The sequence below is a fragment of the Trichechus manatus genome, unplaced genomic scaffold (genome assembly GCF_000243295.1).
Source record: "Trichechus manatus latirostris isolate Lorelei unplaced genomic scaffold, TriManLat1.0 scaffold00077, whole genome shotgun sequence".
NCBI classification, from domain to species: domain Eukaryota; kingdom Metazoa; phylum Chordata; class Mammalia; order Sirenia; family Trichechidae; genus Trichechus; species Trichechus manatus.
The window spans coordinates 304,108-332,075 of NW_004444013.1; the positions used below are offsets into that span (position 1 = coordinate 304,108).

General features: G+C 42.0%; 1 pseudogene; it reads left to right on the forward strand.

Annotated features, from left to right (window-relative positions):
- The first annotated feature begins 1,897 nt into the window (after positions 1 to 1,897).
- LOC101340837 (putative adhesion G protein-coupled receptor E4P) overlaps positions 1,898 to 27,968 on the forward strand; it is a 145,146-nt pseudogene continuing 119,075 nt past the window's right edge.

Genomic DNA, 27,968 nt, shown 5'->3' on the forward strand with positions numbered 1-27,968 from the left:
ACCTACCATCAAACTTTGTGTGCATGATAAGACGACTGCTTCAAAGAGTAGAGTTCTGGCCCCTTTTCTATCTCCCTAATGGGATGCAATGAGACCAATCATAGTTGTTTCATTTGTGGCAGCTTAAATGGGCAGGTTCTTTTATACTATGAATCACAGAACAAGCAAGCCAACACTTTTATGCATTTACTATGTCTTGGGGGATATATACTACTTAACCTCATTTAACATAATACAGAGTCCCTGAGTGATGCAGATGGTTAATGCATTTTTTTTTTTTTAAAGTACAGATTGGGGAATGTGTCTCCATTCGTCAATCTGTAAAACAGAGAGTAATAGTACCTAGGGAACCCTGGTAGTGCAGTGGTTAAGAGCTCAGCTGCTAATCAAAAGGTTGGCAGTTCAAATCCACCAGCAGCTGCTTGGAAACCCTATAGGGCAGTTCTACTCTGTCCTATAGGGTTGCTATGAGTCAGAATCGACTCAACAGCAATGGGGTTTTTGGTTTGAATAGTACCTAAATCATAGGTTGTTGTGAGATTAAATGAGTTATTCCCATGCAAAGTCTTTAGAATGGAGCACGCACATGGTGAACCAAAAAAATAACAAACCCATTGTTGCCGAGTCAATTCCAAATCATGGCGACCCCATGTGTTGGTCCCTGGATGGTACAAATGGTTTGCACTCGTATCCTAACTTAAAGGTTGGCAGTTTGAACTCACCCAGAAGCACCACAGAAGAAAGGCCTGGCAATCTGCTTTGGTAAAGATTGTTGTTTTTGTTAGGTGCCGCCGAGTAAATTCTGACTCATAGTGACCTTATGTATAACAGAATGAAACGTTGCCCAGTCCTGCACCATCCTCACAATAGTAGGTATGTGTGATCCCATTGTGTCAATCCATCTCATTGAAGGTCTTCCTCTTTTTCACTGACCCTTTACTTTACCGGCATAATGTCCTTCTCCAGGGATTGGTCTCTCCTGATAACATGTCTATGTCAAAAAAACTCTATGGACCCATTCTACTCTGTAACACTTGGGGTCACCATGCACACATGGTAGACACCCTATAAATGTTGGCTGTGATGGTGATGATTGTGACACTAATTGATGGGAATTCAATAGCCAGTAAGACAGATGTAGTCTCTCCTCCACGCAGTCACATGCCTTGACATTTAAAAAAAATAATTGTCCTCTTTTTTCTTCCTATTCTCATTTATGATACACATGAGAGAAGCAGTAAAGTGTGATGGTTAAGCGTTAGGGCTCTGAAGTCAGAAATACCAGGACTGGAATCCCATTCTATGTATTATGTGATAGCCAACTAACCAATTGCTGTAGAGCTGATTCCAACTCATGGCGACTCCATGTGTTTCAGAGTAGAACTGTGCTCCGTACGGTTTTCAATGGCTGGTTTTTTGGAAGTAGATCACCAAGTCTTTCTTCTCAGGCACCTCTGAGTGGACTCGAACCTCTAACCTTTTGGTTAGCAGCCAAGTGTATTAACCGTTTACACCACCCAGGGACTTCATATTATATGGTACCTCAGTTTCCTGCTATGTAAAGTGGATATATGATATCTACCTCAAGAGATTTTCTAAGGATTAAATGAGATAACTTATACAAAGTGCTCAGTATGTGTTGGAAAGTAAAAAGTCAGTAAATGTTGTTAGTAGCTGTCAAATTGTCCCTGACTCATGGCGACCTTGTATATAACAGAAGGTAAATGTTACCCAGTCCCATGCCATCTTCATGATTGTTGGTACATTTGATTCATTGTTGTGGCTATTGTGTCAATCCATCTCATTGAGGGTTTCCCTCATTTTCACTGAACCTCTTACTTTATCAACCATGATGTCCTTTTCTAGCAATTGGAAATCAGTAAATATTAGCTATTAAATGACTGCATTAAGCAGCAACGTGATTATCCTCCAGGTGAAGAAGAACAATGAAAAGCCCATCTGCGTCTACTGGCAAGGGTCATCTTGGTCAAATGCAGGCTGCCGAGTCATTTCTCCTGATGAAAATCACACCATCTGTAGCTTCAGCCACCTTTCCAGCTTTGCCGTACTCATGGCGTCAACTGGATTAAAGTTACCGAGTCCCCGGGTGGTGCAAACAGTTACCATACTCTGCCACAGAAAGGTAAGAGGTTTGCACCCACCCAGAGGTGCCTCGGAAGAAAGGCCTGGTGATCTGCGTCCAAAAAATCAGCCTTTGAAAACCCTCTGGAGCACAATTTTACTCTGACCCACAGGAGGTCGCCATGAGTTGGTGTCCACCTGATGACAACTAGTTCTCTACTTTTATTGAAATAGAACATTATTGCATTTGATAAAAATAGGATTGATTACATCCTGACATTGAATGGCGATATATTTTCAAACAAGCCCTTTGTTTCTAAAAGGTTTTCAGTATAAAAACCAAATCCACTGCCGTCAAGTCGATTCCGGCTCATAGTCAGAATTCCAATTCATAGCAACCCGATAGGACAGAGTAGAACTGCCACATAGGGTGTCCAGGGAGCAGCTGGTCAATTCAAACTGCTGACCTTTTGTTTAGCAGCCGAGCTCTTAACCACTTAGACACCAGTTCTCCAGAAATTTGACCAAGAAGTACAAGTCATGTAGTGTTTCTCATAGGTGCCTAAGAATCAAGGGTGCTTGTTTAAAAAAATGCAGATTTCTTGGCACTGCCCCCAAAAGAGTCCAATAATGAAAGCCTGGGGTGGTACATTGGTGGTGTTTGCGAGTAAGCGGATGGCCGTGTGGTGATAAGTCTGTATGGTGTCCTGCAGTGACTTGGAGTTGCCAGCCCTAATTACGGCACTGTAGGTCCTGTCCCTGGTGCCAATGGTAGCCCTGCCCTCCCCCAAGGCACAGGAGGATCTCTATCTTTCCCATGTCCAGGACCTGCATCCATTTCCTGTTTTCGTAGATGGTAAATGATTTTCAGATGGAAAATCCCACCTAATTACACATTGTAAAATGGTGGAGTAGTATCAGTAGTAGCGTCAGAACCTGTCTAACTTCAGGGGGAATAATGAGAATTAGGATCAGCCCAAGGCTGATTCCCATGAGGTGGAGGTCAGACATACCTCCACTCTCCAACCTTTTTACCAATTCTGACACCAGCGTTCCTTCCGCAGCACTCTCTACTTCTCTTCTGGGTTTGATAATCCATTGCAATGGCCATGTAGAACTCACAGACCATACATACCATACTTATGGTTATGTGGTTTATTAAGGAAGTAACAGGATACAACTCAGGATCAGGATCAACAGGCTACAATTCAAGATCAGGAAGCAAAGCCTCCCTTCTTCAGTGCAGGACAGCTCTCTCAGCTCCTCTCAGCTGTGCAGGCCTCCTCGCAGCCCCTGGAGGACAGGCTCCTCTTGGGCCTGCCGTCTGTCACCACCAACTCTGCCACCGGGCCCCTTCCAGGCCTGTCACTGTCTTCAGTGTGACAGCCCTTGACCCATGTTACAGCTCTTTCAGGAGGTTCTTTGCCTTCTTTCTCTCTGCTTCTTCTTTCTTGCCTTTTCTCCTTTCTACTTCTTCCTGATTCCTGTCTTCTGCCTTCTCCTTCTGGCTTCTTTCTGTCTGAAAAACCTCTGTGGGGTTAACTGCCTATATTCACAAATTCGTTGTCAATTTCAAGGCATGGCCCTCCTCTCTCCGGAGGCCACAGATACTTCCTTTGCATAGTAGGCTATAGACATTTCATCTGCATATTTCATATCTATCACAGAGTAGGCTGCAGCCCAGCACCAGAAAAAAAGTATCAAACAAGCTGTTTACAGCTTACCCAGGAAATGACAATCAACCTGGACAAAAGTAATAAACCCTCTGGGGTAACTCCTAATGGCTTAAGGGAAAAATCTCTCAAGCTATTTTTTGTTTTTCTTTCTTTTTTTTCTCCCCAAAGAACCAAGGCAAAAGACCACATAAAGGAACTCATTTCACCACACACATAAAGGAGCCCTGGAGGCACAATGGTTAAGTGCTCGGCAGCTAACTGAAAGGTTGGTGGTTCAAACCCACCCAGAGGCTCCACAGGAAAAAGACCTGGCGATCTGCTTCCGTAAAGATTACAGCCAAGAAAACCCTATGGGGCAGTACTACTCTGTCACATGGGGTCACTATGAGTCAGAATCGACTCGACAGCACCCACCTACAAAAACAATTACCATAAACAAATCCAGATTCAAGTCTAAAATCTCTAAAACTTTAGCGACTTTCACACAACAAGAAAGGGCTTTATTTGACAGAATGTCTGCCTTGAGGAATTGTGCTTCTTTTTGTGATCTGTATGGGATCAAATTGACAACAGCAACTTGCAAGAATAGATAGAAAATTTAGGGGCAGTGAGTTTATGTTAATGGGGGAGGATCAATTTGCAAACGGAGGAATCGTTGCACAACTTGAAGAATGTAGTCAACGTCATTGAATTGTAGATGTAGAAACTGTTGAATTGGTGTCATGTTCTGCTGTGTATATTCTCAACAAGAATAAAAAATAAAATTAATTAATTAATTAAAAAAATAAAGAAGGATGGAGTGACCATTGCATTCTCTCTTGCTGGACCCAGGAGGACCCAGCGCTGGCTGTGATCACCTATGTGGGGCTGAGCCTCTCTCTGCTGCACCTCCTCCTGGCGGCCCTCACCTTCCTCCTGTGCAGGCCCATCCAGAATACCAGCACCTCACTCCATCTGCAGCCTCTTCCTGGCCCACCTGCTCTTCCTCACAGGCATCAACCAGACCGAGCCCAAGGTAGGAGAAATAGCTGAAACTCACTTTTTGTGAAAATTTCCAGTGACTTTTCAGCTATGTTCCATGGAGGCCCAGCAGGGGCAGCTGGAAACAGGAGGATGAGGGAAGTTCAGAGAAGTTCGCTGGACAGTCCACTGCCTTCACTGCCAACCAAAACAACCAAACCAAGCCAGCTGTGTTGAGTGGATTCTGACTCACGGCAACCCCATGTGTGCAGAGTAGAACTGTGCACCATAGGGTTTTCATAGCTGTGACCTTTCAGAAGTAGATTGCCAGGGCTTTCTTCCAAGGTGCCTTTAGGTGAGTTTGAACAGCCAACCTTTCGGTTAGTAGTTGAGTGCTTAACCGCTTGTGCCACCCAGGGACTCCTGGTGGCAAATGGACTCACCGCCATCAGCTGCCTATTTTTCTGCTGTCAATTTCTGGATAACAGTGTTATAACAAAGAGTTCCTTGGCCAGAAAATGGTGAAAACCATGACTCTAGTCAAATGCAGGAGGAAGTCCCTGAGTGGTGCAAACAGTTAACTGTTTGACTACTAACCAGAAGGTTGGTGGTTCAAACCCATCCAGAAGGACCTAGGAAGAAAGGCCTGGCCATCTACTTCCAAAAAATCAGCCAATGAAATGGGGTGCAGTTTTACCCTGACACACATCGTGTCACCGTGAGTTGGAATCTACTTGATGAGAACTGGTGATGTTTCAGTGGCTGCAACAATGGGCTCAAACTTAGCAACGATTTTGAGGATGGCGCCGGACTGGGCAGTGTTTTGTTCTGTTATACATAGGGTTGCTATGAATCAGAACCAACTCCACAGCACCTAACAATAGCAGTCAAACTCATGTATTTGAACATGGGAAACCTGAGGCTCAAGAAGAGGAAGTAACTCTGCTGAAATAATTCAGTAGGCTGTTGTGACATTTCAGGCAAGAACCCAAGGGTCCCTCACCTAATCAAGGGGACACATTTGCCTTCCTTACCAAAATCTACACCATCTCTTTTCAGTAGGACTTTCTGCTGAGAAAGGAATGTTCTATATCTATGCTCTTCAGTATGGTAGCCCCTAGTCACGTGTGACTACTGAGCACTTGAAATGTAGCTGGTGCAACTGAGGAACTGAATTTTTTTTAAATAATTTATTTTATTTTTGTTATTGTTGTTGAGAATATACACAATAGAACACATACACCAATTCAACAATTTCTTCATGTACAGTTCAGTGACATTGATTACATTCTCCAAGTTGTGCAACCATTCTCACCCTCCTTGTCTGAGTTGTTCCTCCACCATTAACATAAAATCACTGCCCCCTAAGTTTCGTATCTAACCTTTTGAGTTGCTATTGTCAATTTGATCCCATAGAGCTAGTTCTTAGAACACGATGCTCAAGGCAGACATTCTTTACTAATTTGCTATGAGTCAGAGTTGACTCGATGGCAGCAGGTTTGGTTTTTGGTTTATTGTTTGGCTTAAAGCAGACTTCAGGGATATTTTTGGTTTAAGATTTAAAGATTATCTCAGGGCAATAGTTTTGAGGTTCATTCAGCCTCAATGGCTCCAGAAAGTATGAATTCCACTAAGAATTTGAAATTCTGTTCTGCATCCCCCCACCCCTTTGATCAGGATTCTTCTAGAGAATCTTTGATCAGAATATTCAGTCATTGTAGCCGGGCGCCATCCAGTTCTGGTCTCACGACAAAAGAAGGCAATTAGCCACGCATTCCATATCCTCCCAGAGGTGTAGCAAGGTGGACTACAGGGGCCACTTGCCCCTGGGCACAAGTCCAAGGGGGTGCCAGACAAGGCATGGAATGACATTCTGAGATGCCACAAATATGAAAGGTGCCTGACTGAGGCAGCCAGACAAGAGGGGAGAAGACATTTCTGCTGACAGCATCACTGCTATCAACGTCTATTCATCTTGAAATTTTGGGGATGGGGCACAACTTATAGATTTCGCCAGATGCGCATTACCCTCCCTACACCCCTGTTCTCTCCTCCTGTTGTTGACTTTCCTTCTCCTTCTGTTGCTCCAGGCAAATAGAGATGAGGAACTGAATTTTTTATTTTGTTTAATTTTAATGAATTTAGATATAAGTAACCCATGTGTGGCTAGTGGAAGGAGCCCTGGTGGCATAGTGGGTAAGTGCTTGGCTGCTTACTGGTCAGTTTCAAGGTCAGTGGTTCGAACCTACCAGCTGCTCCATGGTAGAAAGATGTGGTTGGTGTTCTGCCTCCATAAAGATTACAGCCTTGGAAACCCTATGAATCGACTCAATGGCAATGAGGTTTTTTTTTTTTTAGTGGTGTGATGGACTGAATCGTGTCCTCTAAAAATGTGTATCAATTTGGCTAGACCGTGATTCCCAGTAGTGTGTGATTGTCCACCATTTTGTCATCTGATGTGATTTTCCTGTGTGTTGTAAATCCTACCTCTATGATGTTAATGAGGCAGCATTAGAGGCAGTTATGTTAATGAGGCAGGACTCAATCTACAAGATTAGGTTCTGTTTTAAGCCAATCTCTTTTGAGATATAAAAGAGAGAAGTGAGCAGAGAGACAATGGAACCTTGTCTTAGTCATCTAGTACTGCTACAACAGAAATACCACAAGTGGATGGTTTTAACGAAGAGAAGTTTGTTTCCTCACAGTTAAAGTAGGCTAAAAGTCCAAATTCAGGGCGTCGGCTCCAGGGGAAGGCTTTTTCTGTCGACCTTCTTCTCTTTGGTGTTCTCCCAGACTACGAGCTTCTCTGTGCAGGGAACCCGGTCCAAAGGACGTGCTCTGCTCCCGGCACTGCTTTCATGATGGTATGAGGGCCCCAGCTCTCTCCTTGCTTCCCTTTCCTTTTATCTCTTGAGAGATAAAAGGTGGTACAGGCCACACCCCAGAAAAACTCCCTTTACATTGGAGCAGGGATGTGACCTGGGTAAAGGTGGTGTTACAATCCCACCCTAATCCTCTTTAACATAAAATTACAATCACAAAATGGAGGCCAACCACATAATTCTGGGAATCATGGCCCAGTCAAATTGATACACACATTTTTGGGGGGACATAATTCAAACCATGACAAACCTCATACCACCAAGAAACAAGAGCCAGGAGAATACTGCATCCTTTGGCCCCAGGGTCCCTGTGCTGAGAAGCTCCCAGACCAGACTATGACCCAAGACAACCTGGCTACCTAAGGCTGTTGGATTATCTTTGGGCATTTCCCAAACTGTTGTTGTTAGTTACCGTTGACTCATGGTGACCCCATGTACTACAGAACGAAATGGTCCTGTACCATTTTCACAACCGTTAGCATGTTCGAGTCCATTGTTGTGGCCACTGTGTATTTTGAGTGCCTTCCAACCTAGGAGCTCATCTTCCAGCACTATATCAGACAATGTTCTGTTGTGATCCATAGGGTTTTCGTTGAATAATTTTTGGAAATAGATCACCTGGCCTTTCTTCCTAGTCTGTCTGAGTCTGGAAGCTCCGCCGAAACCTGTCCACCATGGGTGACCCTGCTGGTATTTGAAATACCAGTGGCATAGCTTCCAGCATCAAAGCAGCATGAAAACCACCCCAGTACAACAAACTGGTAGATTGGTGGTGATTTTCCTAAATGGAGGACCTTTAAACATAGGGGTCAAATCTCTCCTGGATTGTTTTGATATGCACAAGCAAGATTAATCTAAATTTAAGGTCACAAAATTATTTCCTAGGTCTAACTGGCCAGCAGTTTTGTGTTGAGTCTTCTGAGTATTTGTTTTTTCTTTTAATTGTGGTAAAAATATATACAGCAAAACATTTGTGAAGTCAACAATTTTTGCATGTACAATTCAGTGACACTGATTACTTTTCTCATGTTGTATAACTATCATCACTCTCCTACAAATTATTCCACCACATTAACAGAAATTCAATGCCCCCTAAGCAATGACTCTCCCTTTCCCCTTCCCTCCCACACCCGGTAACCACTGATAATCTTTGATTTCTATATATTTGCTTATTTTATATAAGTGAAATCATACAGTATTTGTCCTTTTGAGACTGACTCGCTTCACTCAGCATAATGTTTTCAAGGTTCATCCATGCTGTAGCATGTACCAGGACTTCATTTTTCTTTATGACTGAGTTTTTTAATTAAAAAATAGTAGCCTGCCCAGCAATTCCAATCCTAGGTGTATACCCAGAAGAAGTGAAGGCAGGAACAGAAACAGAAACCTGTACACTAAAGTTCATTACAGCACTTTTCACAATAGCCAAAAGGTGGAGGCAATCAAAATGCCCATTAACAGATGAATAAACATAATGTAGATATACAATAAATATACATACAATGGAATATTACTCAGCTACAAAGAGAAATGAAGTCTTGATAAATGCCACAACATGGATGAATCTTGAAAATATGCTGAGTGAACTAGGTCAGTAACAATAGAACAAATACTGAAGGATCTCACTTACATGAAATCAGCAAATATATAGAAACCAAAGATTATTAGTGGTTATCAGGGGTGGGAGGGGGAGGGGAGGGGGAGTTTTTGCTTAGGGGACACTGAGTTTATGTTAATGGTGGTGGAATATTTTGGGAAAAGGATAGCGAGAATGGTTGCACAACTTGAAGAACGTAATCAATGTTACTGAATTATACATGTAGAAATTGTTGAGATGTCATATGTTTTGTTATGTGTGTTTTCACTACAATAAAGTTAAGAAAACAAAAACTCATTGCCATTAAGTAGATTCCAACTCATAGCGACCCCATAGGGTTTCCAAGGCTGTAAATTTTTATGGACATAGACTGCCACATCTTTCTCCCAAGGAGCAGCTGGTGGGTTTGAACTGACAAACCTTTTGATTAGCAGGCAAGCACTTTAACCACAAATGTTATTGTTGTTGTTAGGTGCCATTGAGTCAGTTCAGATTCATAGTGACCCCATGTACAACAGAACAAAACACTGCCTGGTCCTGCGCCATCCTCACAATTGTTGCTATGCTTGAGCCCATTGTTGCAGCCACTGTGTCAATCCATCATGTTGAGGGTCTTCCTCTTTTTTGCTGACCCTTTACTTTACCAAGAATGATGCCCTTCTCCAGGGACTGATCCCTCCTGATAACATGTCCAAAGTATGTGAGATGTAGTCTCACCATCCTTTCTTCTAAGGAACATTCTGGCTGTAATTCTTCCAAGACAGATTTGTTCTTTCTTTTGGCAGTCCATGGTATATTCAATATTCTTCTCCAACACCATAATTCAATTCTTCTTTGGTCTTCCTTATTCATTGTCCAGCTTCCACATGCATATGAGGCGATTGAAAAACACCATGGCTTGGGTCAGGAACACCTTAGTCTTCAAGATGACATCTTTAACCACAAATAGTCACCTACATTTAAACACAGGGAACTTTTGCATAATAATCCAGAATTCCAGTTTTTCTCAGAAGACTGAACATGCTGGCAATATTGGACTCACACTCTTGCATGGAAACAATTGTTGGAGATTTTGCATTTAGGAGGCTCACGTACCACATTCCCAATCCCTTTGATTCCCTAAACCTGGCGAAATATATATGCTGCCTGCCTGCCCCTCTGTAAGTGTTTGAGTTTGCCACCCAGGAGCTGGATCAAAGAAGTACAAGAACTCAACCAGACATCGTGCACATCTTGCGCTGTGTGGCTATGTCCCATTGAACTTACACCTTGTATGCCCGAAGAATAATGGACACTGTTCTCCGTGTACTCATCAAATACTCTGTCTTAGTTATCTAGTGCTGCTATAACAGAGATACCACAAACAGATGGCTTTAACAAAGAGAAGTTTATTCTCTCACAGTCTAAGAGGCTAAAAGTCCAATTTCAGGGTGTCAGCTCCAGGGGAAGGCTTTCTCTCTCTGTCAGCTCTGGAGGAAGGCCCTTGTCATCAATCTTCCCCATGGTCTAGGAGCTTCTCAGTGTAGGGACCCTGGGTCCAAAGGACACACTCCCCTGCTGGTTGTTCATTCTTGGTGTTAGGAGGTCCTCCTGTGTCTCTGCTCCCTTCTGTCTTTTGTATCTCAAAAGAGGTTGACTCAAGATACAACCTAATCTTGTAGATTGAGTCTTGCCTCATTAACATAACTGCCTCTAATCATGCCTCATTAACATCATAGAGATAGGATGTACAACACATAGGAAAATCACATGGGATGCCAAAATGGTGGACAGTCACACAATACTGGGAACCATGGCCTGCCAAGTGGACACATATTTTTGGGGCACACAATTCAATGCATAACATACTCCTAACTCTCCCCCTCTCCAGGAGCTGTGCTCTGTCATTGCTGGGGCACTGCACTACCTCTACCTGGCCTCCTTCACCTGGATGCCCCTGGAAGGGCTGCAGCTTTTCTTAATTGTCAGGAGCCTCAGGGTGACCAACTACCTTAGTGCAAGAAACTTCAAGAAGAGGTTCATGTACCCTTTTGGCTATGGGGTCCCAGCTGTGATTGTGGCTGTGTCTGCAGGTGTTGGATCCAGTAATTATGCAACCCGCACTCAGTAAGTGTGATTGGAATGGGGAAGTCTTATATGTCTGAGCTCATATGTGCTGGTGCATTGGTTAGTTCCTTTATTCATTCAACAAACATGCATTGAACATCTACAAGCACTGTTCTGGGTGTTGTGGGTAACAGAAAACAAAACAGACAATAAATAAATGTTGTTGTTGGGTGATGCCAAGTCCATTTTGACTCCTAGTGACCCCATGTGACAGAGTAGAACTGCCCCATAGAGTTTCCTAGGCTGTAATCTTTACAGGAGCAGATTACCGGGTCTTTCTCCTGCAGAGCCTTTGGTTGGCAGCCAAGTGCTTAACTGTTGCACCACCAGGGCTTCTTAATAAATAAATAGATGTACAATATGATGTTGGTCATAACAGGTACTATTGAAGGGAAGCAAATCAGAGGAATGGGAATGTATGTGGGTGTTATTTTATTTTTAATTTAATTTATTTTTTGACCTAACTGGATAGCTGGAATTTATTCAAATAATTCATACCACAAAAAAGATCAGAGAGTACTACTGATTGACTTTTGTTCTTCTACAATGAACCTTTTGAATTAACTTTAGCATCTGCTGAAACACACTAGTTGGCAAACCATAATCAACCTGGGGCTCAGATGACAGTTATATGTGGGCGTACCACTAAATTTAATCATGGAATTCCATATTATCATAGGGAGGAGTCCCTAGGTGGCACAAATGGTTAAGCGCTTAACTACTAGCAGAAAGGTTAGTGATTCAAGCCCAACCAGAGGCGCCTTGGAAGAAAGGCCTGGAGATATGCTTCCAAAAGATTACAGCCTTGAAAACGCTATGGAGCTGTTCCACTCTACATCACATGAGGTCATCATGAGTTGAAATCGACTCGATAACAACTAGCAACAACGTTATCATACGGTAGTTATTGAATAAGGAGCCCTGGTGGCACAGTGGTTAAGCTCTAGGCTGCTAACCAAAAGGTTGGTTCAAACCTACCAGCGGTTTTGTGGGAGAAAAGATCTAGCCATCTGCTCCCTTAAAGATTACAGCCAAGAAAACCCCATGGGGCAGTTCTACTCTGTCACTTAGGGATCATTATGAGTTGGAATAGAATTATCAGCACCCAACAACAGTTACTGAACATAAAGAACAAATAGATATGCCTCATTTTAACCATTGGCCCTCTTGCCTTGCCTGAATCTCCCATAGTCATAGTACCCATTGCCCTAAAATACCACATAGTGTGTAGGGATGCTCTGGCACAATGAGTAATAAAATAACTTTAAATTTAGTCTTCAGCACTTACAAAGTGGCTTGACTAAATGGGACCCCATGGACCTCCAGATAAAATAGCTAATATGCACAAATGGAAGTATGTTTTTGCTGTTGTCAGGTGCTGCTGAGTCGATTCCAACTCATGGAGACCCCCATGTGACAAAGTAGAATTACCCGCATAGGGTTTTCTAGGCTGTAATCTTTAAGGAAGCAGATCACCAGGTCTTTCTCCCTTGGAGTACAATAGGAACTTTAAGGATAAAAACTTATTATTTAAGACCTACTTAGTGGAGGGGTATTTTGCCCACTGCTTTTCCGTTTGACTGCCCAATTTTGCCTGTCCTTTTTTATATTATTATTGTTTGTAGATATATATATATATATATTTTTAAAGTACAGCTAGAATGCTCCTTAGAAGCGAGGATGGTGAGACTTTGTCTCGTGTACTTTGGACGTGTTACCAGAAGGGACCAATCCCTGGATAAGGACATCATGCTTGGTAAAACAGAGGGTCAGCGAAAAAGAGGAGGGCCCTCAATGAGATGGATTGACACAGTGGCTGAAACAATGGGCTCAAACATAGCAATGATTGTGAGGATGGCACAGGACTGAGCAGCGTTTTGTTCTGTTATACATAGGGTCTCCATGAGTTGGAGCTGACGGGACAACACCTAACAACAACAAATATATATATAACACAACATTTGCCAATTCAACATTTTTTGGGTGTACAATTTAGTGATATCAATTACATTAATCACATGGAGCAGCCATCATATCAGTGTTATTTTATACTGTGTGGTCAGGGGAGGGAGCTCTCAGGAGGTAACTTTTGAATATTATATATTATTTGATTTCTTAATTTCCTACTGCGTTCATTTTCTATTACTGCCACCAGAAATTGGCTCAAACTTGGTGGCTTAAAACAACACATCAGTTAAAATCAAGGTGTTGGTAGAGTTGCGTTCTTTCTGGAGACTTCAGGGGAGAATCCGTTTTCTTGCCTTTCCAGATTCTAGAGTGCACCCACATTTCTTGACTCATGGCCCGCTCCTCCATCTTCAAAGCCAGCAACATCACATCTCTGGCCAGTCTTCACATCTCCATCTGATCTTCTGCTGCTTCCACTTTTAAGGACCCTTGTGATTGCATTTAAGGTCCCTGGGTAGCACAGATAGTTAAGTACTTGACTGCTAACTGAAAGGTTGGTGGTTTGAATCCATCCAGTGCTGCCATGAAGAAAAGGCCTGGCCATCTGCTTCTGTAAGATTACAGCCAAGAAAACCCTATGGAGCACAGTTCTACTCTAAAGCACATTGGAATCAACTCAGTGGCAACGAGTTTTGTAATTACATTGGGCCCACCTGAATAATCTGGGCTAACCTTTCTGCCTCAAGGTCCTTAATTTAATCACATCTGCAAAGTCTCTCCTGACATGTTAGGTAACAGATTCACCAGTTCTGGGGATTAGGACTTTTTTATCTTTATCCATGGCCACGAAGTCAATTCTGACTCATAGTGACCCTATAGGTCAGAGTAGAGCTGCCCCGTGGGGTTTCCAAGGATGTAATCTTTACAGAAGCAGACTGCCACATCTTTCTCCCATAGACCAGCTGCGGGGTTTGAACTGCCAACCTTTCAACTAGCAACCAAGTGCTTACCCTCTGTGCCACCAGGGCTCCTTTGTATATCTTTTTACATCTTTTTGCACCTTCACCTCACTTATTGACCATCTCATTATCTGACATTTCACATTTATGGCAAAAGAAAAAAACTACTATCTGACTGTCTTGCACATTAACATGACCAGTGGGACATGTAGCGCCCACCTACATTTTCTGCCTGTCAGGTTATTGGGAAGCTACTGTCCTGCTGACAGTACAGACCTATAACTGAAATGGAGGAAACAGTCTCTCCATTTTTGCATAAAGCCAGTTTCCCATAATGACCTGGTCTTTGGAAACTAACCATGTCTGTCGATAAGTGAGGAGAGAGTGTATTCTGCCTTCCACATCTACAAATTTGCCTTCTTTGTAATCTCTTCAAATTTGCAAAGAAATTTAGCAACAAATAAGCAATCATGACTTTAGGCTAGGGATGACTTTGGGAAAAGAAATAAAATGACACATAAAACAGCATACATCAAACGAAGGAGCAAACGGGATCTTTTGAAATACGACTTGAGAAAACAGCACATTGCAATTTATAGGAGAAAATTTAGTTGAAACTAAATATAATAGTTACTAAAGCCAAATATATATTTGCTCTGCTATTGGTCTGTCCCAGTGGATTTCAACTAGGGGGTGATTCTGGGCACTTGGTACTGTCTGGAGACATTTTTGGTTGTCACAACTAGGGGGTGCTACTGCCATCTAGTGGGTAGAGCCCAGGGATGCTGCTAAAACCAGTTGCCATGAGTCAACTCCAACTCAGGTGAACCCACATGTGTCAGAGTAGAACTGTGCTCCATAGGGTTTTTAATGACTGTGATCTTCTGGAAGAGTCCTGGGTGGCACAAGTGGTTTGCACTCAGCCACTAACCGAAAAAGTTATGTAGTTTGAAAAATCTAGTGGTGCTGCGGAAGAAAGACCTGGTGGTCTACTTCCATAAATATTACAGCCGAGAAAACCCTGTGGAGCAGTTCTACTCTGTAACACATGGGACTGCGATGAGTCTGAATCGACTTGATGGCAAAGGGTTTGTTTGTTTGTTTGTTTGTTTGTTTTGATCTTTTGGGAGTATATTGCCAAGTCTTTCTTCCACAGCACCACTGGATGGGTTTGAACTGCCAACCTCTTGATTAGTAGCTAAGCAGTTAACCGTTAGCACCAGTGAGGGACCCCAGGGATGCTTCTAAGCATCCAGCAAAAACACAGGACAGCCCCCACTGCAAAGAATCATCCAGCCCCAAATGTCAGCAGTGCTAAGGTTGAGAAACCCCAGTTTATTTGGAGTCATAGTTCTGATTGTGTTATCGAATTCTGGTAATCTAATGACTGCAACATTCAGTGGGCCCTGTATGCTTATCTGAATGGCTTGAAAAATTGCTTACCTCTGAAATCCTTGACTTATTCATCTACGAAATGGAGCTCATCACACCTCTCTCAAAAGATTTTGAAGTCAATGTCACTGAATTATACATGTAGAAATTACTGAACTGGCAAATGTTTCGTTGTGTATATTTTCACCACAATTTCTTTTTTAAAAAAAAAGATTGTGAAGATTAAGTAGGACAACGTACTTAACCTGCTTAGCACAATGCCTAGAACATAGCAAGTTCCCAATGAACGTTAGTTAAGTCATTGCCGTTGAGTCGATTCCGACTCATAGTGACCCTATAGGTCAGAGTAGAACTGCCCCATAAGGTTTCTAAAGCTGTAATGTTTGGGGAAGCAGACTGCCACATCTTTCTCCTGCAGAGTGGCTGATGGGTTCGAACTGCCAATCTTTCAGTCAGCAGCGAGTGCTTTAACCACTGTGCCACCAGGGCTCCTTCCAATGAAAGTTAGTAGCTGTTAATTTTTTATTGTTATTACTGTTACTGTTGTTGTGATTATTTATGTCTCCCTCATTCAATTCCTATGTTACAGCTTAGAAAACGACTTATATATTTTTTTAATTTTATGCATTTGCTTCTTGTTATGAAGAGATGTAACATTGTTTATTTATTCTGTTTTTCAGCTGCTGGCTTAACCGCCATAGAGGATTTATCTGGAGCTTCACAGGACCTGTATTTGTCATTATTTTGGTGGGTTTATAATTTTTGTCTTCGATTTGGATATTGAAAATACAATATTTAGTTGATGTGGCAATGGGATAACTTGATAAAACCTAAACCCATTGCCATTAAGTCTGTTCCAACTCATGGTTACCTCATGTGTGACAGAGTAGAACTGAGATCCAAAGGGTTTTCTTGGCCGTAATCTTTACAAAAGCAGATCACCAGGCCTTTCTTTCATGGTGCCGCTGGGTGGGCTTGAATTGCCAACCTTTCGGTTAGCAGCTAAGCACAAATCATTTGCACCACCCAGGCAGCTTTTAAAGACCTGTTTAAACTTTCTTTAGAGTTCTCGGACTTAAGGCAGAGCACGTCAAGGAATGACGGACCCTTTTGTTTGTGGGAAATCCCTGGGTGGTGCAAACGGTTAAAACGTCCCACTGCTAACCAAAAGGTTGGCTGTTAGAGCCCACCCAGAGACACCTCAGAAGAAAGGTCTGGTGATCCACTTCCAAAAAATCAGCCATGGAAAACCCGATGGAGCACAGTTCTACTCTGACACACGTGGAGTTGCCATGAGTCACCGTCAACTCCTCGGCAACTGGTTTACTTGTAGAAGGAGTTACGTAGAGCACTTCTGAGTTGAAACGGAAAGTTACATGAGATGAAGTTTTTGATATTTACTTTGCCCCCATCCCTGATGATTTGACTTTTTATTTTCAAATAAGACTTACAAGAAGTTGCAAAAATAGTACAGGGATTCCCAGGTACCCTTCACCCAGTTTTCCCCTCAGTACCTCAATTAAATATATAAAAACCAAAAAACCAAGCCTGCTACTGTCAAATCGATGCTGACTCATGGCGACCCCAGTTGTTACAGAGTAGCACTGCTTCGTGGGGTTTTCTTGGCTGTAATCTATGACAGTAGATCACCAGGCCTTTCTTTCGAGGCACCTGTGGGTGGGTTTGAACTGCCAACCTTTAGGTTAGTAGTCAAGCGCATACTGCTTGTGCCACCTAGGGACCTTAATTAAACATATACTGGTGGCACAATGTTTAAGTGCTTGGCTGCTAACCAAAAAGTTGACAGTTCAAAATCCACCCAGCAGCTACACAGGAGAAAAGACCTGGCGATTTGCTCCCATAAAGATTACAGCCAAGAAAACCCCATGAGGCAGTTCTACTGTGTCACGTGGGGTCACTATGAGTCAGAATTGACTTGATGGCACCCAACAACATATTTAATATATTAAACATATGTAACATCTTACATAACTGTCGTGCAATATTAAAACAAGGACACTGACATTGGTACAGTAATATTAACTAGATCCCAGATCTTATTTTTATTTCATTGATGATTTGCTAGAGTGTGTTTTGAGGACAGGATTTGTTCTTCGATCTGGGATTTTTATGGCCGTACAAAACATTCAGTGCATGACTTAAAAATGTTGGTATGCAAAAGGAACAACAATCACAAAAAAACTCCCAAAATATAAGCACCAAAAAGGAAATAACATCTCTGTGTTGTGGAATTACAGAGCAGTTCCATTTTCTTCCATATATTTTTCCTTTTTTCTCTATTTTGCTAATGACCACATATTACTTCTCCAATCAGAAAAAAAAGCTAAGCTAATTAAAAAAATAAAATAAAACAAGATATACCTCCAGTAAGTTTCAGAAATCTTAAACGTATTTTACAAGTTTCTGGAACAAATCCCTATATCAATTTTCTATTTAACTATGAATCTTGGGCATAAGCCAATTTTAAGCTCCATCCTTATGTTGCTTCCACAGATCAGCTTATCCTTCTATCTGACAACCCTGTGGATTTTAAGAGACCAACTTAGCTCTGTCAACAATGAAGTATCCAGAATTCAGAACACAAGGTAGGTGGGCACGGAGCCAGAAAATCCCAAAGGAGGGTTCTTGCAGAATTCTCCTGCTGCAGAAAGTTAAGGCAGTGGTTCTGAGTTGGGGCCAATTTTCCCCCCACCCTCAGGGGACACTTGACAAAGTCTGGAGACATTTGTATGTCACCATCTGGGGTGTGCTCCTGGCATCTGGTGTCCCTGGGTGGTGCAAACAGTCAACAAGCTCGGCTGCTAACTGAAAGGTTGGGGGTTCAAGTCCACCCAAAGGTGTTACTCTGAGAGGTGTACTCTGACACACATGGGGTCATCGTGAGTCAAAGTCCACTCCATGGCAAATGGTTTGTTTATTTATTTATTTCACTGGCATCTAGTGGGTAGAGGCCAGGGATGCTGCTCCAGATCCTACAATGCACAGGACAGCCCCAGAACAGAGACTATTCCAGCCCCAAATGTGAATCGTGCTGAAGCTGAGAAACTCTGATTTATAGAAACAAAATCCATGTGCAGTTTTTCCCATTATTATGCTTTGGAGAATTATATGGTCATTGTGGAGTCCCTGGGTGGTGCAAATGGTTAAGCATTCAACTGCTAGCCAAAAGTTTGGTGGCTTGAACCCACCCAGAGTTGCCTCAGAAGAAAGGCCTAGCAATCTGCTTCCGAAAGGTCACAGCCTTGAAAAACCTATGGAGCAGTTCTGCTCTGCACACGTGGGTTGCCATGAGTCAGAACGGACTCGACGGTAACTAGCAACAACAACAAAATGGTCAATGTGACAACTAAAATTTAGCCATTATAGTCAAGCGCCAAGAACGTGCTTTTACAAACAGTCATTCTGAATACTTCAGTACTAATATATTATTAAATATATACAATTAATATTATTATATCAACTTGTAGTATATGATTATAATACATGAGAAAAGACAAGGCGATCTGTTTTGTCACACGGTGTTGCTATGAGTCAGGATCAACTCAATGGCACACAGCAAAAATAACAATATTATTCTATTAACTTCTAGTACAGTCATGTGCCGTGTAACCTCCATCAGGGCAACATCTGATGGCATATACGTCCCTGGTCCCCTGAGGTTATTATAATAGAGTTCAGAAATCCCAATCAGAGAGCAGCACATAGCAGACATAATCAGACATAGCAAATGCAACAGTTCATTAATATCATACACACATAAAATTTTGCTGAAGATAATACAAAAGTGGTTGCAGCAGTACCTCGACAGGGAACTACCAGAAATTCAAGCCAGATTCAGAAGAGGATGTGGAACAAGGGATATCATTACTGATGTCAGATGCATCTTGGCTGAAAGCAGAGAATACCAGAAAGATGTTTACATGTGTTTTATTGACTATGCAAAGACATTCAACTTTGCAGATTATCACAAATTATGGATAACATTGTGAAGAATGGGAATTTCAGAACTTATTTGTGCTCATGAGGAACCTGTACATAGACCAAGAGGCAGCCATTCAAACAGAACAAGGGGATACTGCGTGGTTTAAAGTCAGGAAAAGTGTGCATCGGGGTTGTATCCTTTCACGATACTTATTCAATCTGTATGCAGAGCAAATAATCCAAGAAGCTGGACTATATGAAGAAGAATGCACCATCAGGATTGAAGGAAGACTTATTTACAACCTGAAATATGCAGATGACACAACCTCGCTTGCTGAAAGCAAAGAGGACTTGAAGCACTTACTGATGAAGATCAAAGACCACAGCCTTCAGTTGGGATTGCACTTCAACATAAAGAAAACAAAAATCCTCACAACTGGACCAGTAATCAACATCATGATAAATAGAGAAAATATTGCAATTGTCAGGTATTTCATTTTACTTGGCTCCACAATCAATGACCACGGAAGCAGCAGTCAAGAAATCAGACGTATTGCGCTGGGAAATTCTGCCGTGCGAGACTTCTTTAAAATGCGAAAAAGCAAAGATACCACTTTGAGGACTAAGATGCGTCTGATCCAAGCCAAGGTATTTTCAATTGCCTCATACGCATGCGAAAGCTGGACAGTGAATAAGGAAGATGGAAGAAGGATTGATGCCTTTGAACTATGGTGTTGGCGAAGAATATTAAATATACCATGGACTGCCAGAAGAAGGAACAAATCTGTCTTGGAAGAAGCACAACCAGAATGCTCCTTAGAAGCAAGCATGGTGAGACTTTGTCTCATGTACTTTGGACATGTTGTCAGGAGAGACCAGTCCCAGGAGAAGGACATCATGCTTGGTAAAATAGAGGGTCAGCGAAAGAGAGGAAGACCCTCAAGGAGATAGATTAACAGATTGTCTGCGATGATGGGCTCAAGCATAGCGACAATTGTGAGGATGGCACATGACCAGGCAGTGTTTTGTTCAGTTGTACATAGGGTTGCTATGAGTCAGAACTGACTGGATGGCACCTAACAACAACAACAACATGTATGTATAACCTATAATACATATGTCTTGATAGTCATAATAAACATCTGTGTTACTGGCTTATGTATTGTCCAAGAGTAAAACTCAGACTCTGAAAAAATTCAAATTAAAGAGAGATTTATTAAGAGTATAAACAACTTAAGTTGGGGAGGCTGTAAATCATACAGGGTGAGACAGAACCCTCAGCAAAAACCATAGGCAGCTGTGGTACAGCTACAGCTGTCTTCATTGGCTGGCGTTGCTGCAGGCAGCCGGGATGCAGAGAGGTACAGCTAAAGCATTTCTGATTGACTGACACTTGGGTTACTTAGAGCAAAGCGTTGGAAAATTACAGTTATGGGGGGTCAGAGGAGGGGGGCATCTTCTAAGAATCAGTCAACCACTAAAGCCACGTTTCCTAAAATAGTAGATCATCCAGAGAGGCTGTGTTAAACTAGGTTACTTTAGAGAAGCAGTCAGGAGGGCAAAAACTGGAGTTAGGTCTGCATTATACTGGTAGACTCTGTTCATTAAAATATAAACGCAAAGAATTTGTTGAAGGACAAGTGAAAAATGCTAAGTACTCTAATGCTGAAAGGGGAGAAAACAGATTTTTTTTTTTTTGATTGTGCTTTAGGTGAAAGTTTACAGAGCACATTAGTTTTTCATTAAACATTTAATACACATATTGTTTTGTGATGAATTATGGTGTTGGTGAAGAATATTGAATACACCATGAGTTGAATCAGACTCAATGGCACCTAACAACAACATTGTTTTGTGACATTTGCAATCGCTGTGCTGTGTCAACACTTTCCCCTTCTGGACCTTAGCTTCCCCATTTCCATTCATCCAGCTTTCCTGTCCCTTCCTGCCTTCTCATCTTTGCTTTTGGGATGGTGTGCCCAGTTAGTTTCATATACATGGTTGAACTACATGTGGTGTTGTTTGTTTTATAGGCCTGTGTAATCTTTGGCTGAAGGGGGAACATCAAGAGTGACTTCAGTACTGACTTAAAAGGGTGTCTGGGGGCCATACCTCTCAGGGTTTCAGAGTTTGGATACAGGGAGAAAGGCACATGCAGCTAGGTGGTTGGGAGAAAGGAATGGAAGGAATGTAGAGAGAGACAAGAAACTGAGAAAATAAATAATAATCAAAAAAGATGCCAGGTGGTCGAGAGGAAGGAAAGGAAGGAAGGGAGAGAGAGACAAGAAACCGAGGGAAAAAAAGAAGAAAGAAAAAAAATGCCCCAAGGGAGTCCACCAGAAGCGGGCCCCCAGATGAACATCACTGCACAGCCCGACAAGAAGGAGCAGAGATGGCACATGGCACCAGGTGTTCAGAAGAAAGGTAAGGAAGGAAGGTAGAGAGGGTAAGAAACCAAGAAAAGAAAAGAGGAGAGAAAGAACAAAAATGCCCCGAGGGAGCCCATTGGTGTTGTAGCATGGACTGGGGACATGGTTCCCCAGCTGTGTAGCACTGCACAGCCTGTCTAGAAGGAGCAGAGATGGCACACATTGGCAGGTGTTCAGGAGAAAAGAAGGGAGGGATGGTAGAGAGAGGCAAGAAATCAAGAAAAGGGAAAAAAAATCCCCAAGGGAGCCCACTGGCTTGGCCACGCAGACTAGAGGAGTGGCTCCCAAGCTGAGGGGCACTGCACAGAACATCTAGAAGGGGGTGGAGATGGCACACAGTGCCAGGTATTCAGGAGACAGGAAAAGAAGGAATTTAGAGAGAGACGAGAAACCAAGAAATAAAGAAAAACAAAAAGGAAAAAAGAGAGAAACAAAAAATGCCCCCAGGGATTCCACCACCGTGGCAGCACTGACCAGGAAAGTGGTTCCCCGGCTGAGTGGCACTTCACAGCCTGACAAGAAGGAGCAGAGATGGCACATGGACAGAGCCAAGTGTTTGGGAGAAAGGAAGGGAAGGAGGTGAGAGAGAGAGAAAAAAACCAAAAGAAGCCAAAAAAAAAAGGAAAAACAGCAACAAAAAAACAGCACTAAAGGAGCCAGCCAGTGTGGGCAGGGTGAATCCAAGCTGCATGGAGAGGACGCCTCCCGGCTGAGGGACTTCAGCCCGCCGGGAAGCAGAGAAGGCAGAGCAGGGGGAAGAAGGGTGGGAAAGCGACACAATCCTGACACGCACCCTTCCTGATTTTAAACCACGCAGTATCCCCTTGTTCTGTTTGAACAACTGCCTCTTGTTCTATGTACAGGTTCCTCGTGAGCACAATTAAGTATGCTGGAATTTCCATTCTCTACAATGTTATCCATAATTTGTTATGATCCACACAGTTGAATGCATGAGGTATATTGGGCAGAAATTGAACTTGTGTCTTCCACCTGCAAGGCGAGAATTCTATGTCTGACCCCCTTACAAGCATGGACTCATGGTAACCCATGTGTGTCAGAGTGGAACTGTGACCCATAGGGCTTTCAATGGCTGATTTTTCAGAAGCAGATTGCCAGGATTTTCTTCGAAGGTGCAGCTGGGTAGACTCAAACCCTCAACCTTTAGGTTAGCAGCCCAAGTGCATTAATCATTTGCAGCACATAGGGACTATTTATTCATTTTTATTTAATTATATCACACACAAATATGTATTTCTTTGTATGTATATAGTGTATTGCCTTCTATAAATCATTATTGGAGATATATAAAAGTTCACATTATATTTTGTTAACAGTGTATATTATTTCATCTCTTTAACACTTCTGCCAGTGGTAGTAAGATTTAACAGTTCTGAAATTCTACGTAGTCCCAAGCCTTGAAGAAAGTATAAAGCCATCCTAGTACGCGATGGAAGGTTTTGAGATGGGCCGAGGGGTTGAGATGAGTGACATCATTTTGCATCTTGGTTTTGGCAGCATTCTGACATTTAAGGCCATCACTCAACTCTTCATTTTGGGCTGTTCTTGGGGCCTTGGCTTTTTTTTTTGGTTGGAACAGTCATGGAGCCTGCCAGAGCGGCGATTGTCTACTCCTTCACCGTCATCAATGTTCTACAGGGCGTCTGAATCTTCCTGGTCCACTGCCTCCTCAATCATAAGGTAAACCTATCTGCCACAGGGTCACCGTGTATCAGAATCCACTCAGTGACAATGGGTTTGGTTTGGTTTTTATGGTTGTCAAGTCACAGTTTCTCAAACAATGCCTCTTTGTGCATGCTTAAATTCTAAGGTCTGAGAAGAATGCAAAAACTGCTTCAAGAGGATTAGAGAAAGAACGAAAACCGATAGTTCTGACTTGTTCGGCTTGGCTACCCAGACCAAAACGGTAGGCTTCTTCCCTCTCCCACTTCCTGTTGCTTCCCACCTCTGACCCTTCATGGTTTGATTGATTTGAGTATCCTGACCCTTGCTCTTTGTAACTCTGAAGTATGAAGGCAGAATTGAGTAGTTGCAACAGAAACCATCTGGCCAAGATAATATCAAAAAACCTGAACCCATTTCCGTCGATTCCAACTCATGGTGGCCCCATGTGTTACAGAGCAGAACTGTGCCCCATAGGGTTTTCTTGGCTGTAGTCTTTATGGAAGCAGATCGCCAGGCCTTTCTTCCATGGCACCACTCACTGGCTGGGTTCGAACTGCCTACCTTTCGGTTAGTAGTGGAGCACAAATTGTTTGCACCACCTAGGGACCTTTCATGGAGCTTAGAGTCAGTGAAAAAATGGAAAGTAAACAATTAAAACAAAATGCAATGGTTTCATGGGTTATAATTTTTTTTTTTCACTTCATCCTGGCAACAAAATTACTTGAATCTCGCAGTAGACAATTTTTTAGCGCAATAAATAATTTATATGGCTCTTGCCTTTTAATCTGGAAAGTACCTACCAACCTGTTGTTTCATTTACAATGTGCACATCTTTAAGGTGTTTTCTTCTACAAATTCCCCAGATGGAGATGGAAAAGACAGTGGACTTTTCTGGGTTAAGTACCAGTGTATCAGCTGGAAAATAAAACATTGTCCAGGTTCATCACCTACTTCTCCTGGTACAAAAAAAGGGGGAAAAAGAAGCAAGCAACTTATTACAGTGTCCTTGAGAAACTCTTCCATCATACTCTGGAAATTGGAACAGAAAGTATGTTTTGGTTATATACGTGGTTTGGAAAGTTTCATTTAAAATCTTGATTTTTATATTCTCATACTTGCTACATAAACACCCTGTTTGCTATGGAATCAAGCTGTTTTTTATTTTATTTTGTTTTTTAGATGGGGACATAATCTCTGCAAACAGATTCTCCCAACATGCTTGTTTTTCTCAGCATTAGTTTCATCTCCTCTCTATATTTATTTTTTTTAAGTGTACTTTAGATGAAGGTTTACAGAGCAAATACTTTGTCATTAAACAGTTAGTACACATATTGTTTTATGACATTGGTTAACAACCCCATGACATGTCAACACTCTTTCTCCTCGACCTTGGGTTCCCTATTACCAGCTTTCCTGTCCCCTCCTGCCTTCTAGTCCTTGTCCCTGGACTGTTGTGCCCCACTAGTCTGGTTTTGTTTTATTGGGCTCTCTAATCTTTGGCTGAAGGGTGAACCTTGGGAGTGACTTCTTTACTGAGTTAAAAGGGTGTCCGGGGGCCTTACTCTTGGGGTTTCTCTAGTCTCTGTCAGCCTGTAAGTCTGGTCTTTTTTTGTGAATTAGAATTTTGTTCTACATTTTTCTCCAGCTCTGTCCAGGATCCTCTGTTGTGATCCCTGTCAGAAGAGTCAGTGGTGGTAGGTGGGCACCATCTGGTTGTACTGGACTCAGTCTGGTGGAGGCCGTGGTAGTAGTGGTCCATTAGTTATTTGGACTAATCTTTCCCTTGTGTCTTGTTTTCTTCATTCTCCCTTGTTCCTGAAGGGGTAAGGCCAGTGGAGTATCTTAGATGGCTGCTCACAGGCTTTTAAGACCCCAGAGGATACTCCTCTCTGTATTTTCGTATTCTGCATTCTTGCTTGTAAATTAGCTGTTCTGATGGGTCTTTGAGGGTCTGAGGCTGGAGACTCAGGAGCCAAATATAGGGGAGAAAATTTAAAGCAAGCACGGGTTGGTTTGAGCAAATAAAAGTTGTGCCATTTAGCACAGTTTTAGAGCAACTGGGAAATAGTCAACACTGATATCGTTCCTACTCCTAGCAACTGGTTGTTTCCATAACTTTTACATTTTATTCACATTCTATTAGAATTTGAAGCTACGTATACTGTAAAATTACCGCATAGTATATAACTAAGGTATTTGAAATTAAACAAACAAAAAAAACCAGTTGCTGTCTAGTCAACTCTGACTCATGGTGACCCCACGTGTGCCAGAGTAGAACTGTGTTCCATAGGGTTTTCAATGGTTGATCTTTCAGCAGTAGCTCACCAGGCCTTTCTTTCGAGGTACCTCTGGGTGGACTCCAACCGCCAACCTTCAATTAGTAGCCTAGCACTTAACCATTTGTGCCATCCATTACTTTTCCCTTATTAGAAACATCTCAGTTTGTAACGATTTATATCATTCTTTATGATGGCAATTGAGTCACTTATAACTTTTCTCTAGTAGAAAAAAATGAGGAGCCAGTTATAGTCCAGATTGTGTGTGTTTTACCTTCATGTTCTTAGCTCTAACTATAGTCTAAACTTGTGTTCTATAACCAAAGCCTCAAAATACTAGTCATTGTGTGTGTGTGTGTGTGTGTGTTAAACTTGCTTTGCCTTAGTACTGAAGAGTTGAGTCCCACTCATGGAAAATCATCGTACAAGTTATGATGGCCAAGATGATAATATAAATATATGTGTATATGTATACGATACAGTTTGATGTAACCTCTGTGGGCACCTTCAAATAGAGTGGTTGATAACATTCATTCATTCACTCATTCATTCCTAAAAGAAAAACTAGGTTTGCTATGTTCTCCCTCTTATACTACCTATTTCCCTACACGTAATGTTTAGAAGGATGTATGTTGTTGTTAGGTTGTTAGGTGCCACCAAGTCAGTTCCAACTCATAGCAATCCTATCTACAACTGAAGGAAACACTGCCCGGTCCTGTACCATCCTCACAATCATTGTTATGCTTGAGCCCATTGTTGCAGCCACTGTGCCAATCCATCTCGTTGAGGGTCTTCTTTTCACTGACTTTCTCCTTTACGAAGCATGATGTCCTCCTCCAAGGACTGGTCCCTCTTGATAACATGTCCAAAGTATGTGAGACAAAGTCTCACCAGCCTCACTTCTAAGGAGTATTCTGGTTGTACTTCTTCCAAGAAAGATTTGTTCATTCTTCTGGCAGTCCATAGTATATTCAATATTATTCACCAACACAATAGTTCAAAGGTATCAATTCTTCTCTAGTCTTCCTTAATCATTGTCCAGCTTTCGCATGCATATGAGGCGACTGAAAACATCATGGCTTGGGTCAAGTGCACTTTCATCCTCAAAGTGACATCTTTGCCTTTTAACACTTTAAAAAAGGTCTTTTGCAGCAGATATGCCCAATGCAATACGTTGTTTGATTTCTTGACTGCTGTCTATGGGCACTGATTGTAGATCCAAGTAAAATGAAATCCTTGACAACTTCAGTATTGATATTGGGTGTGTAGATGTATTGAAGAAGGATGTATAAAATATGTAATACAATTGGACCAAACTTCAAAACTCTGGGTAATATTATTTATACCAAACAGCTCTTATGAATGTGGATCATGTTTGTAATTATATAGTTTTTCAAGATTAACTTTTCTCAGTGTATGACCACCTGGAGCAGTGATCAGCAAACTCTGGACCACAACCTGCTTTTGTATGGCCCATGAGCACAGAAAGTTTTTTACATTTTCAAATGGTTGAAAAAAATCAGTATTTATCCTTTTGTGACTGACTCATTTCATTCATTATAATTGTATAACCCCACTTACATGAAACATCTAGAATAGGCAAGTTCATGTAGCACAAACAGTTAACCTCCTAGCCGAAAGATTGGTAGTTCTAACCCACCCACAGGTGCTTGAAAGACAAGACTGGCAATCTGCTTCTGAAAAGTCACAGCCTTGAAATCCCTATGGAGTAGTTCTACTTTGCACACTTGGGGTCGCCATGACCTCACCAGCAACTAACAACAACAACGTTGAGACAAAATTTTATTAGTGGTTACTAGGGGTGGGCTGGCGGGTGGGGAAAAGGGGGACTCATTGCTTAGGGGACACTGAGCTTCTGTTAAGGGTGATGAAAAAAATTTGGGAACATAATGGTAATGACTGAACAACATGATAAACATAGTTAATGTCACTGAATTATACATGTGAAGAATGTTGAAATGGCAAGTGTTTTTTTACATAGATATTTATCACAATTTAAAAAATCAATAGAAGAATAATATTTTGTGACCTGAAAATGATATGAAATTCAAATTT